Below are 12,485 nucleotides of genomic sequence, written 5' to 3' on the forward strand. Positions count from 1 at the left end.
AGCTAGTTACCTAAGCTAGTTACCATGATGGGCCTTGAATTCAAGACTCTGCATTCTGCTTCCAACTGTCACTTTGTCCCTTAGGCTATCTAGCAGGGCAAAGTGAACTCTAATTAAAGGATGCAACAGCACGATTGCCAAAACGGCAGCAACAGTCTCTGCCCAGACGTTTACCTCTCATGGTTCTTGGAAGATAACCTGTTAGTTGAACTGTCTGTCCTGTTAAGATAAGTTAGGTGGAGACGGATGAGAACACCCATTTTCAGATAGGTCAGAAAATCTGTTGTTGTGGGGCACATTCACTCCAACACACAGTTCACTCTGGGCTTCTCATGATCCAGTCACTAGGCTTGTTGGCTTATGTACCCTGGCTGGTGCAAAGGAGAACTCCCACACAGTGCTTTACCTCTGTTCCAAGTCCACTCTAAGTACAATTACAGCAAGTGTACAACATGGCAGTGATTCTATTCAAGACCCTCAAAAAAATTTTTTTTAATGCTGAAGAGCTAAGATACAGAATGATTTCAAAAATCAATACAATTCTTCCCTTAAAAACAACCAGCAACAAAACCCAAAAAACTCTACTCGTTAAAAAATTAAAATGTTCCATTTCCTAAATTAGAGGTAAAGAGACTTAACCTTGGCTCACCTTAGTCCTCAGTTTAACTTCCCTCAACCACCATTCACTTGTGCCATACCCTGCAATTAACTCTCTAGATCCAGTTCTCCCCCCCCCACCCCATTGCTAAAAATGTAACTTCAGGTACTGGGAAACAGGACTTAACCAATTCAAACAGCAGGATGTCAGTGTAGTGGACCAACAGCATTCCGACTATAATAATTTATTGCAATCATTATTTATCTGGCAGTTAATATAGGGTTATCAATGTGTCTTCTCTGTCTTATTTTACACACATCTCAATTTAACTCTAACGACTCCATCAGGTACTATTATGCCCATTATTTGGGGAGAACTGGGGCACAAAGGGTAAGTAAATTGCCCAAGTTCACACAGCAGCAAATGGTCCATAAAAGACTTGAACCAGGGCCTTAACCTTAAGCACTACACCAAAACTGCCCTGCCCTCAACTATAATCCCAAACGTGATCATAAAATTAATGGCATGACCTTGGGCCAGTCATTTCATACCTCTGGGTCTCAGTTTCCTCCACTATAATACAACCTACCCTAATTAAAAGCAGGGGCTTTCCTGCTTTTAATGTCCGGTGAATTTCCGACTGGATTACTCCCCACCCCCAAATAGGTGTATATGTTAAGACTGAAGTTCTTCAACCACGGCGTGTTCTAGCACATTCTCCATAGTCTTCGGGGTGCTAGGGTTCAGTCTTCGCTTTGCGGCTTTATTTTCCAGTATTGAACCTGTAATGCTAATCCTAAACATTCTCTCTCGTTCTGGTAGTACATTTTCCCACTGCTAGGAGTACCGACTAGGCCTGATCCCACCCCAGACCTTTACCGGTTATTCCAACCCACCCCGCGGTTTCCCAGGTAGCCAGGAAAGGCCTTAGAAAGCCCTAGAAGCAAAGCCATAGGAAGAAGTTGGCTACCCAGAGGTCAAGGGAGGCTTCAGGGCACCTGCCACGCCTCCCGACCCCGGCAGCGCAGCCTCGGCCTGGCTCCCCAAACCAAGCGGCCCCGGTTAGGGCCTCGTCCCTCACGACTAGCGCGTCTGCCGAGGCCTGGGCCCTAGAAACCCAGCCCGACCCCCTCGGCCCCGGCCACGCCCGGCCCTTCGGCGCCGCACCGCGCACCCGGGCCCCCCGGGGTCCTCATAGGCCGGAGGACACGCGCAGGCCTCCTGTCTCACCTCGAGTTTTACGGGGACCGCCGGCGGCGCCCGCGCCTCCACCCGCCCGCACACCTGGCCCCGCGCTGCAGTGGAGACAGCGGCAGAGACGGCCCGACCGTCACGTGCCGCAGAACCAAGAGGCCTCGGCTACCGCTGCTGCCGCGCGAGCGAGCCCCACCGCGCAAAGCCCGGCCCTGCGTCCGCCCCTCGCTCCTGAGTAGCTACGGACGGCACCAAGTCCCGCCCCCCCGCGCAAGCTCCAGGGTTCGGTTGGTCAGTGAGGCCATCGCTCTAGGCACCTTCCCATACGCCCCCTAGGGCTATTCTTCGTGGAGTGTGGGGATTGGCTAGGAGTGAGGCAGGAAGTGGCTGTTGGTTGGGTAGGAGAGAAGGGGGAGGAACAGCAGCGGAATAGGGAACCTCGGGCGCGCGCACCCTGGGGCGGGGCCGGTCTGGCACGCGTTCCCGCGCCCGGTTGTCCTGGTGCCTTAGTGGGCCAGTTGCCCGATGTTTCATTCCCGTATCTTTGGCTTCTTCCCCGCCAGTGCCTGGACCTAGAACCCAGGATGGGCATCCCGTTCACTTTGCTTAGGGGGCAAATGACAGCCGGCAGAAGGAGTGGGAGATCGGCTGAGCCTTTGGGAAGGGCCAGTTCCCAGAGGCAGCATGTGCGGGGATCAGATGGAACCCCTCACCGGCTTCTTTGGCCCGGCCTGAAGTTGACTGCACAGCTCTGGGTAACCAGGCACCACCGTTCCTGCAGAGTCATCTCTCTGGGCGCAGCAGCCTGCGGCCGCCTCCTTACCCAACACACAGTCCAGAATACTATAATCCAAGGTTATTTCCACTTTCAGTTTGTGATGTTTCCTTAAATGAGATTAAACATAAAGGCACAGAGACTGACGGCAGGATTGAGAGAAAAGGATAGTGCAATGGAAAGATTTCAGACACACCACAATTTTTATAACCCACTTTAATATGTTGAAGAAATGGAAACGGCCAATGGCTTTCCTAGACCTTTTTGGGTCCTGGTCTCTGACTTCCATTTGTTTGGATACCCAAAGGCTGAATCTTAGGATGGAAAAAAATTGGAATCAGTAGATGTATCACCTATCCCAAGAACCAGCATTATTTCCTCTTGCCACTTTTAAGGAGAAGAGAAGGGTCAGAGTTTGGTGTTTGCATAAACTTAATATTCTCCAATTCTTCACCCCCCAAATCTATGTAAGAGAATTTTGTAATATAAATTATAATTTGTGCTCTGTCTCTCTCTCAAAAATAAATAAACACTAAAAATTTTTTTCAAAAAAGGAGTGTGCAGGGAGATGGTTTAGGTTTTAGATCTGGATTTTAGATTTAGTATGATTCCAGGGAGATCTGAAAGACTATGAGGCCAGTTGGGAAACCAATTTTTGCAGTTGATTTAAGAGCAGGATTAGGGAATGGCAGGGTGTGTAGAAACACGAGCATTGAATGTTTGTTTGTTTTAATGTTTATTTATTTATCTTGAGAGAAAGAGAGAGAGAGAGAGAGAGAGAGAGAGAGAGAGAATCCCAAGCAGGCTCCACGCTGTCATCAAGGAGACAGACACAGGGCTTGAGCTCAGGAGCTGTGAGATCAGGACCTGAAAATCAAGATTCAGACGCTTAACCCACTGAGCCACCCAGGCACCCCAAGCATTTAATGTTAATGCTGAAAAATGGCCCAGTGGACTCAGGAGGCTAGGGAAAGAGAAGAATCAAAGCTAACGCTGAAAGTCTGAGCTTGGGTGACTGGAGGTGAACTGTAAAGGCCCTCAGAAGAGGGAATTCAAGCTTGGCTGAGCCTGAGGATCCTGTCTGGGCCCAAGACAGAGCGGAACAGGAGATCCTGCTAAGAGTCCTGATGTGGATTTTTTTCTTTTCTTTTTTTTTTTTTTTTGGCCAAAGCCTAATGTTCTTCAAAGGACGAAGCAAAGGGCAAAACACTGAGGAATGAGATTTTTTTTTTCCAATTTGAAAGCAGTCACTATTGATTAACTGACCAGATTACACAAATCATCACTGTAGACACCTCAGTTCATCCTTCTACTAAGTTTGCCAATCTGGTCCTCCCTGTTGCCAACATCTCCATCTTCTACAAAGTGGGTGGTCTTTCTCTTCATCCCACTCATGAAGAAGATAATTTGAAGGGCCACAAGGAATTGTTTGCTTCTTTGAAGTGTTTTCCAACAGTATATAGATCACCCAAATCAGAGTCTGCCAAGCAGATGATGCCATATTTACCAAGAGATGGAGCAATCCAAGTGTTATCTGTCAGGGTAATTTGCTCCTTGTTGATCTTTCCATAACACTTGTGGATCCATTCATTTTCTGACTTAAGGCTCATGTACTTCATATGCCAGTATATGGTCCCACAAATGAAAGGTGAAAAGGAAGCTTTTATTTTTATTTTAATTGTTTTAATGTTAATTTATTTTTGACACAGAGAGACAGAGACAGAGCCCAAGCCAGGGAGGAGCAGAGAGGGAGCCACAGAATCTGAACCAGGCTCCAGGATCCGAGCTATCAGCAGACCCCAACGTGGGGCTTGAACTCGTGGGGCTTGAACTCACCAACCGCCAGATCATGACCTCAGCCAAAGTCAGACGCTTAACCGACTAAGCCATCCAGGCGCCCCAAAAAGGAAGCTTTTAAATAACATATGTATATTAGTTTTCAAAAAAGAATCATATAAATGTGGGTGCCTGGCTGGCTCAGTCGGTACAGCATGTGACGCTTGATCTCGGGGTTGTGAGTTCAAGCCCCACAATGGGTATAGAACTTCTTTAAAAAATCACATAAAAGTCTGCTTTTGTGTTTCATTTTTAAAAATAAAATATATGTTTGGGGAGCCTGGGTGGCTCAGTTGGTTGAGCATCAGACTTCGGCCCAGGTCATGATCTCGCAGTTCGCGAGTTCGAGCCCCGCTTGGGGCTCTGTGCTGACAGCTCAGAGCCTAGAGCCTGCTTCGAATTCTGTGTTTCCCTCTCTCTCTCTGCCCCTCCCCTGCTCATGCATGCTCTGTCCTCTCTCTCTCTCCCAAAAGTAAGCATTAAAAAAATAGTTTTAAAAATAATAAAAATAAAAATAAATAAAATATATGTTTATGAGGCGCTTGGGTGGCTCAGTCAAGCGTCTGACTCTTTATTTCAGCTCACATCATGATCTCATGGTTCCTGAAATTGAGCACTGCCAGTGGGGCTCTGCACTGACAGTGTGGAACCTGCTTAGGATTCTCTCTCTCCTTCTCCCTCTGCTCCCCACCCAGCTCACAGTCTCTCTCTAAAACTTAAAACAGCTAAAAATAAAAATAAAAAATATGTTTCAAATGCACCATAAACAAAATTGTTGAAAACTTCTGTCCTTCTGTGCTTATGACTTAACTTGCCTCTCCACCTTACCTGCGAAGCCGCCCTCACCCTTGCTTACCCCCATCTTCCTTTGCCGGAAAGAGAAAGGGGGCACATAGCTAGAAGGAGCACTCTCCATTCCCATCCTGTTCTGTCTTGCTGGTTAGGCTAGTAATGATCATTTCTGTGCACCTACACTAATCTAGCAGTGTCAAATTGAGAAGGGAAAAAAAAAGTACATAAATAGAGTGCCTGGCTGACTAAGCCCATAGTGCATGCCACTCTTGATCTGGCAGTCATGAGTTCAAGTCCCACGTTGGGCGTAGAGTTTACTTTTTAAAAAAAGTGGGGTGTCTGGGTGGCTCAGTCCGACTTCAGCTCTAGTCATGATCTTGCAGTTTGAGAGTTCGAGCCCCACATTGAGCTCTGTGCTGACAGCTCAGAGGCTAGAGCTTGCTTCAGATTCTGTGTCTCCCTCTCTCTCCTTCACAAATAAATAAACATTAAAAAAAAAATGAAAAGAAAAAAAAGTACTGGGGTGCCTGAGTGGCTCAGTTGGTTAAGCCTCTGACTCTCAATTTCTGCTCAGGTCATGATCTCACAGTTTCATGAGTTCGAGCCCTGCATCAGGCTCTGCACTGACAGTGTGGAGCCCACTTAGGATTCTGTCTCTGCCCACCCCAACCCCGCCGCCTCTCCCCCGCTTATGCACTCTCTCTCAAAAGAAATAAATTGAAAATAAATAAAAAATTAAAATTCAACTTTATTGTACAGTTTCGTGATTTTGAGAAATGTACAGAACCATGTAACTACTATCATAGTGGAGATCTAGAACATTTCCATTACCCCAAAAGGTTCCTCTGAAGTTTTTTCTTTTCCCCTTAAACCAAATGTGGGGTGCCCTCTTCTGACACTAATTGTGATGTCTTTTTCTGACAACACTTCAGTCAATTCAATTCAATTCTGACATCAACTACCCAGAGTTAGTGTCAGACTTCACAGGTTTAAGGGTTCAGTCCCACAAGACTGCCCCCATTTCAGATGCCAGCTGCAAATAGGGTGCCCAGACTGCCACATGTCTGCCTGGTTGGCTACAAATTTAGGGGTTCCCATCAAAACCTTAGAGGAGAAAGCAGGAAAAGACCTCTCTGACCTCAGCCATAGCAATCTCTTACTCGACACATCCCCAAAGGCAAGGGAATTAAAAGCAAAAGTGAATTACTGGGACCTTATGAAGATAAAAAGCTTCTGCACAGCAAAGGAAACAACCAACAAAACTAAAAGGCAACCAACAGAATGGGAAAAGATATTTGCAAATGACATATCGGACAAAGGGCTAGTATCCAAAATCTATAAAGAGCTCACCAAACTTCACACCCGAAAAACAAATAACCCAGTGAAGAAATGGGCAGAAAACATGAAAAGACACTTCTCTAAAGAAGACATCCGGATGGCCAATAGGCACATGAAAAGATGTTCAACGTCGCTCCTTATCAAGGAAATACAAATCAAAACCACACTCAGATATCACCTCACGCCAGTCAGAGTGGCCAAAATGAACAAATCAGGAGACTCTAGATGCTGGAGAGGATGTGGAGAAACGGGAACCCTCTTGCACTGTTGGTGGGAATGCAAATTGGTGCAGCCGCTCTGGAAAGCAGTGTGGAGGTTCCTCAGAAAATTAAAAATAGACCTACCCTATGACCCAGCAATAGCACTGCTAGGAATTTACCCAAGGGATACAGGAGTACTGATGCATAGGGGCACTTGTACCCCAATGTTTATAGCAGCACTCTCAACAATTGCCAAATTATGGAAAGAGCCTAAATGTCCATCAACTGATGAATGGATAAAGAAATTGTGGTTTATATACACAATGGAATACTACGTGGCAATGAGAAAAAATGAAATATGGCCTTTTGTAGCAACGTGGATGGAACTGGAGAGTGTGATGCTAAGTGAAATAAGCCATACAGAGAAAGACAGATACCATATGGTTTCACTCTTATGTGGATCCTAAGAAACTTAACAGAAACCCATGGGGGAAGGGAAGGAAAAAAAAAAAAAAAAGAGGTTAGAGTGGGAAGAGCCAAAACATAAGAGACTGTTAAAAACTGAGAACAAACTGAGGGTTGATGGGGGGTGGGAGGGAGGGGAGGGTGGGTGATGGGTATTGAGGAGGGCACCTTTTGGGATGAGCACTGGGTGTTGTATGGAAACCAATTTGACAATAAATTTCATATATTAAAAAAAAAACAAATTTAGGGGTTCCCATGATCACTCCTTGCTCAGGTTCAATAATTCACTAGAACAATTCACAGAACTCAGGACAGCATTTTTTTAAGTTGTTTTGTTTTGCTTTGTTTTTGGAATCTCTACACCCAATATGGGGGCTCAAACTCGCGATTCTGAGATTGAGTTACCTGCTCTTCCGGCTGAGCCAGCCAGGTGTCCCCAGTACTACTACTGGTTTAGTAAAAAGGATTCAACTCAGGCACAGCCAAATGGAGGAGATACAGGGGACAAAGTATGGGGAGATAGGGTGTGTGTGGAGTTTCCATGCTCTCTCTAGGGGAAGCTCCCTCTAGGCATGCCAAACCCCCTGCCCTTGGATGTGTTAACCTAGCGACAAGCACTCTGAACACCATTACTTAAGGTTTTTTATGGAGGTCCCATAACACAGGCATGATTATTGAAATCATTGACCATCGGTGACTGCACTCGATCTCCAGTCCTTCTTCCCTTCCTAGAGGTCCAGAGTGGAGTTGAAAATTCCAACCCTTGGGGCCCCTGGGTGGCTCAGTTGGTTAAGCGTCTGACTCTTGATTTTGGATCAGATCATGATCTCACGTTTAATGGGACCAAGCCCCACATCAGGCTCTGTGCTGACGGTGCAGAGCCTGCTTGGGATAATCTGTCTCCCTCTCTCTCTGCCCCTCGTCCACTTATGCACACATGCACGCGCTTTCTCACATGCGCATGCACTCAAATAAACTTAAAAAAAAAATAAAAAGAAAATTCCCACCCTCTAATCTCTTGGTTTGGTTCTTCTAGCAACCAGCCTCTAACCTGAAGCTGTCTAGGGGTCCACCAATAATCACCATATTAGCATAACCTCAGGTGTGGTTATGAGGATTATTAAGGGGTTATTATGAATAACAAAAGACACTCCTATCACTCAGGAAGCTCCAAGGGTTTTAGGAGCTCTGCACCAGGAATCCAGAACAAGCACTAATTTTTTACTATACTACCTTTCCCGCGTACCTATTCCCAGTCCATCCCTACACCAGATTCAGGCAAAAGCTGATTTGATTTCAGTTACTATAGACTTGTCTTTTCTAGAGCTTCATATAAATAGAATCATATGGTATATTGTGTTTTGTGTCCGGCTTCTTTCACTCAACAGATTGTCTTGAGATCTTCATGTATACAGTTAACATTTATCACTATTTTGTTCCTTTTAATTGCTGAGTAGTATTCCATTGTATGAGCATGCCACAGTTCATTTATCCACTCACCAAGTAACAGACATGTGGGCTGTTTCCAATTTGGGGCTAGAGTGTCTAAATGGCTATGGGCTCTTTGTACAGATGTATGTTTTAATGTTCTCTTACTAACCTAACATCTTCATTTTTTCTTGGGTTACTACCACAATTCGTACTTTCATCTTCCTGTTGCCTCCTGAGAAAGACTGTGAGGTAAAGTTTTGTTGAAATCTTGCACATCAAAAATGTCTTATAGGGGCACCTGGGTGGCTTAGTCAGTTGAGTGTCTGACTTTGGCTCAGGTCATGATCTCACGGCTCATGAGTTTGAGCCCCATGACAAGCTCTGTCCTGACAGCTCAGAGCCAGGAGCCTGCTTGGGATTCTGTGTCTCCCTCTTTCTCTGCCTCTCCCCCACTCGTGCTCTGTCTCTGTCTCTCAAAAATAAATAAACGTTAAAAAATTTTACGTCATATAAAAAATAATAAATGAAAAAAGTAAAAATGTCTTTATTCTACCTTTACATTATTTTTTTAAACTTGATTGAAGTATAATTCACACACCATAAAGATTATCCAATGTAAATAAATGATTTTTAGTAAATTTATAGAATTATAAAACCATTATCATAATCCAATTTTAGGATATCTCAGCCACCAAAAACTGCCCTTGTGCCTGTTTGCCCAGCCAACCCCAGGTAGCCACTGAACTGCTTTCTCCCTCTATTGATTTCCCTTTTCAAGATATTTCATACAAGTGGAATCACACAACATGTAGTTTTTTTGTATCTGACTTCTTTCTCATAGCATAATGTTTTTGCAGTTCATTTGCCTAGTAGCGTGTATCAGGAATTCATTCCTTTTCATTGCTGAATAATATTCCATTGCGTGGATATACCACCTTTTGTCTCTCTGTCGAACAGTTCATGTGCATTTAGATTTCTTCCAGGTTTGAGCTATAATGAGTAATGCTGCCATGAATGTTTGTATATAAGCTTTTATACACACATTTCTTTTTCTCTTGGGTACTACATAGAACTGCTAGCTTAAGTGGTAAATGTATACTGAACTTTTGAAGAAATTGCCAAATTGCTTTCCAAAGTAGCTGTTCTTTTTCACAGTCCCATGTAGGAGGGCTTCAGTTCTTCACATCATTGCCAACATGTGCTATTGTCTGTCTTTTTTATTATAGCCGTTCTCGTGGGTGTGTGGTAGTGTCTCGCTGAGGTTTGTTCCAAATCCAGTGAGCCCCCTCTGGCAGTGAAGCTGTTGGATGGCATAGCCTGACCAGTCATGGGCTGCTGCCGAGCTGACAAGTGTGGGGGAATGTGAGCAGCCCCAGGCCAGAGTGCCACAGACTCTTACTGTTCTCACCCAGAGTTCAGTGGCTTTTCATGGATAAATTCTTTTCAATTTCTCATTTGCTTTTGGTCAATTTCCAGAACCCTAACTGGTTTTTTAGATTTCTTTTTTTTCTCCAGTTATTTTTTAAATTTATTTAAATTTTTTATTTAACTTATTTTTTAAATTTACATCCAAGTTAGCATATAGTGCAACAATGATTTCCGGAGTAGATTCCTTAATGCCCCTTCCCCATTTAGCCCATCCCCCCTCCCACAACCCTCCAGTGACCCTCTGTTTGTTCTCCATATAAGTCTCCTATATTTTGTCCCCTTCCCTGTTTTTATATTATTTTTCCTTCCCTTGTGTTCATCTGTTCTGTGCCTTAAAGTCCTCATATGAGTGTAGTCATATGATATTTGTCTTTCTCTGACTAATTTCACTTAGCATAATACCCTCCACATAGTTGAAAATGGCAAGATTTCATTCTTTTTGATTGCTGAGTAATACTCCATTGCATATATATACCACATCTTCTTTATCCATTCATCCATCAGTGGACATTTGAGCTCTTTCCATACTTTGGCTATTGTTGATAGTGCTGTTATAAACATTGGGGTGCATGTGCCCCTTTGAAACAGCATACCTGTATCCCTTGGATAAATACCTAGTAGTACAATTGCTGGGTTGTAGGGTAGTTCCATTTTTAACTTTTTGAGAAACCTCCATACTGTTTTCCAGAGTGGCTGCACCAGTTTGCATTCCCACCAGCAATACAAAAGAGGTCCTCTCTCTCCGTGTCCTAGCCAACATCTATTGTTGCCCGAGTTGTTAATGTGAGTCATTCTGACAGGCGTAAGGTGGTATCTCATTGTGGTTTTGATTTTATTTCCTGGATGATGAGCGATGCTGCGCATTTTTTCATGTGTCGATTGGCCATCTGGATGTCTTCTTTGGAGAAGTGTCTATTCATGTCTTTTGCCCATTTCTTCACTGGATTATTTGTTTTTTGGGTGTTGAGTTTGATAAGTTCTTTATAGATCTTGGATACTAACCCTTTATCTGATATGTCGTTTGCAAATTTCTTCTCCCATTCCGTCACTTGCCTTTTAGTTTTGCTGATTGTTTCCCTCGCTGTGCAGAAGCTTTTATTTTGAAGAGGTCCCAATAGTTCATTTTTGCTTTTGTTTCCCTTGCCTCTGGAGATGTGTTGAGTAAGAAGTTGCTGCGGCTTAGGTCAAAGAGGTTTTTGCCTGCTGTCTCCTTGAGGATTTTGATAGCTCCCTGTCTTACATTTAGGTCTTTCATTCATTTTGAGTTTGTTTTTGTGTATGGTGTAAGAAAGTGGTCCAGGTTCATTCTTCTGCCTGTCACTGTCCAGTTTTCCCACCACTTGCTGAAGAGACTGTCTTTATTCCATTGAATATTCTTTCCTGCTTTGTCAAAGATTAGTTGGCCATACGTTTGTGGGTCCATTTCTGGGTTCTTATTCTGTTTTTTTTTTTTCCTTCCAGTTTTATCACTGTTTGGTGGGGGAGAGAATTTGCTGATCTCCTCACTTCACCGCAATGCCACCCTCATAGACTTTTAGTTGAATATTGTTTCCTCTGTATGTCTTCTCCAGACATTTGTTTATTTCTGTTTGCTTGCGTTGGTCTCTATGTTCTACATTGCAAGGGACATTTGCCTTGTCTGCACATTGGAATCACTTGGGCATCTTTTCAAATCCCAGTGCCCAACTGCAGCCCCAGAAGATTACATCAGAATCAGATGGCTAGACATCTGAGATTCAAAATAGTTATAAGCCATTGAAAAATAAAAACATCAACAAAGTTTTAAAAAGAAAAAATAGAAATTAATAAAGTATAAAGAAAAAAAACCTAGAGGTGCCCAGCCGGCTCAGTTGAAAGAGTATGTGACTCTTGATCTCAGGGTCATGAGTGCAAGCCATGGGTGTAGAGGTTACTTAAAAATAGATAGACCTTTGGGGCACATGGATAGCTCAGTCGGTTAAGCTCTTGACTTCGGCTCAGGTCATGATCTCAAAGTTCCTGAGTTTGAGCCCTACATCAGGCTCTCTGCTGTCAGCATGGAGCCCACTTCAGCTCCTCTGTCTCCTTCTCTCCCTGCCCCTCCCCCCACTCCTGCACGTGTGCTGTCTCTCTTTCAAAAATAAACATTAAAAAATAATGCGCCTGGGTGGCTCAGTAGGTTAAGCATCTGACTCTTGATTTTGGCTCAGGTCATGATCGCATGGTTGGTGAGTTTGAGCCCTGCGTTAGGCTCTATGCTGGCAGTGCTGAGACTGGTTGGGATTCTCCCTCTCTCCCTCTCTCTGCCCCACCCCTCTTCATGCTCTCTTTCTCTCAGAGTAAATAATTAAACTTAAAAAAAATTAAGCTTTTTAAAATAAAATAATAAAATTAATAAATAAACTTTTTTTTTTGGAGAGCACAAGCGGGGGATGGGGACAGAGAGGGA

General features: G+C 44.0%; 1 protein-coding gene across 3 annotated transcripts in view; it reads right to left on the reverse strand.

Moving 5' to 3' along the window:
* Positions 1-1,955, reverse strand: part of CANX (calnexin) — a 33,849-nt gene extending 31,894 nt beyond the window's left edge. For 2 of the 3 annotated variants that reach the window (XM_047082933.1, XM_047082947.1), the window contains exon 1: positions 1,829-1,955. The gene's annotated coding sequence lies outside the window, so the exon portion shown is untranslated. The remainder of the gene's footprint in view (positions 1-1,828) is intronic. The other variant, XM_047082957.1, reaches the window with a different exon arrangement.
* Between the last annotated feature and the right edge of the window lie 10,530 nt (positions 1,956-12,485).

This window comes from Lynx rufus, unplaced genomic scaffold (assembly GCF_022079265.1).
Source record: "Lynx rufus isolate CCGP_SWC_20201006 ecotype Redwood Valley unplaced genomic scaffold, mLynRuf1.p SCAF_1, whole genome shotgun sequence".
NCBI classification, from domain to species: Eukaryota; Metazoa; Chordata; class Mammalia; order Carnivora; family Felidae; genus Lynx; species Lynx rufus.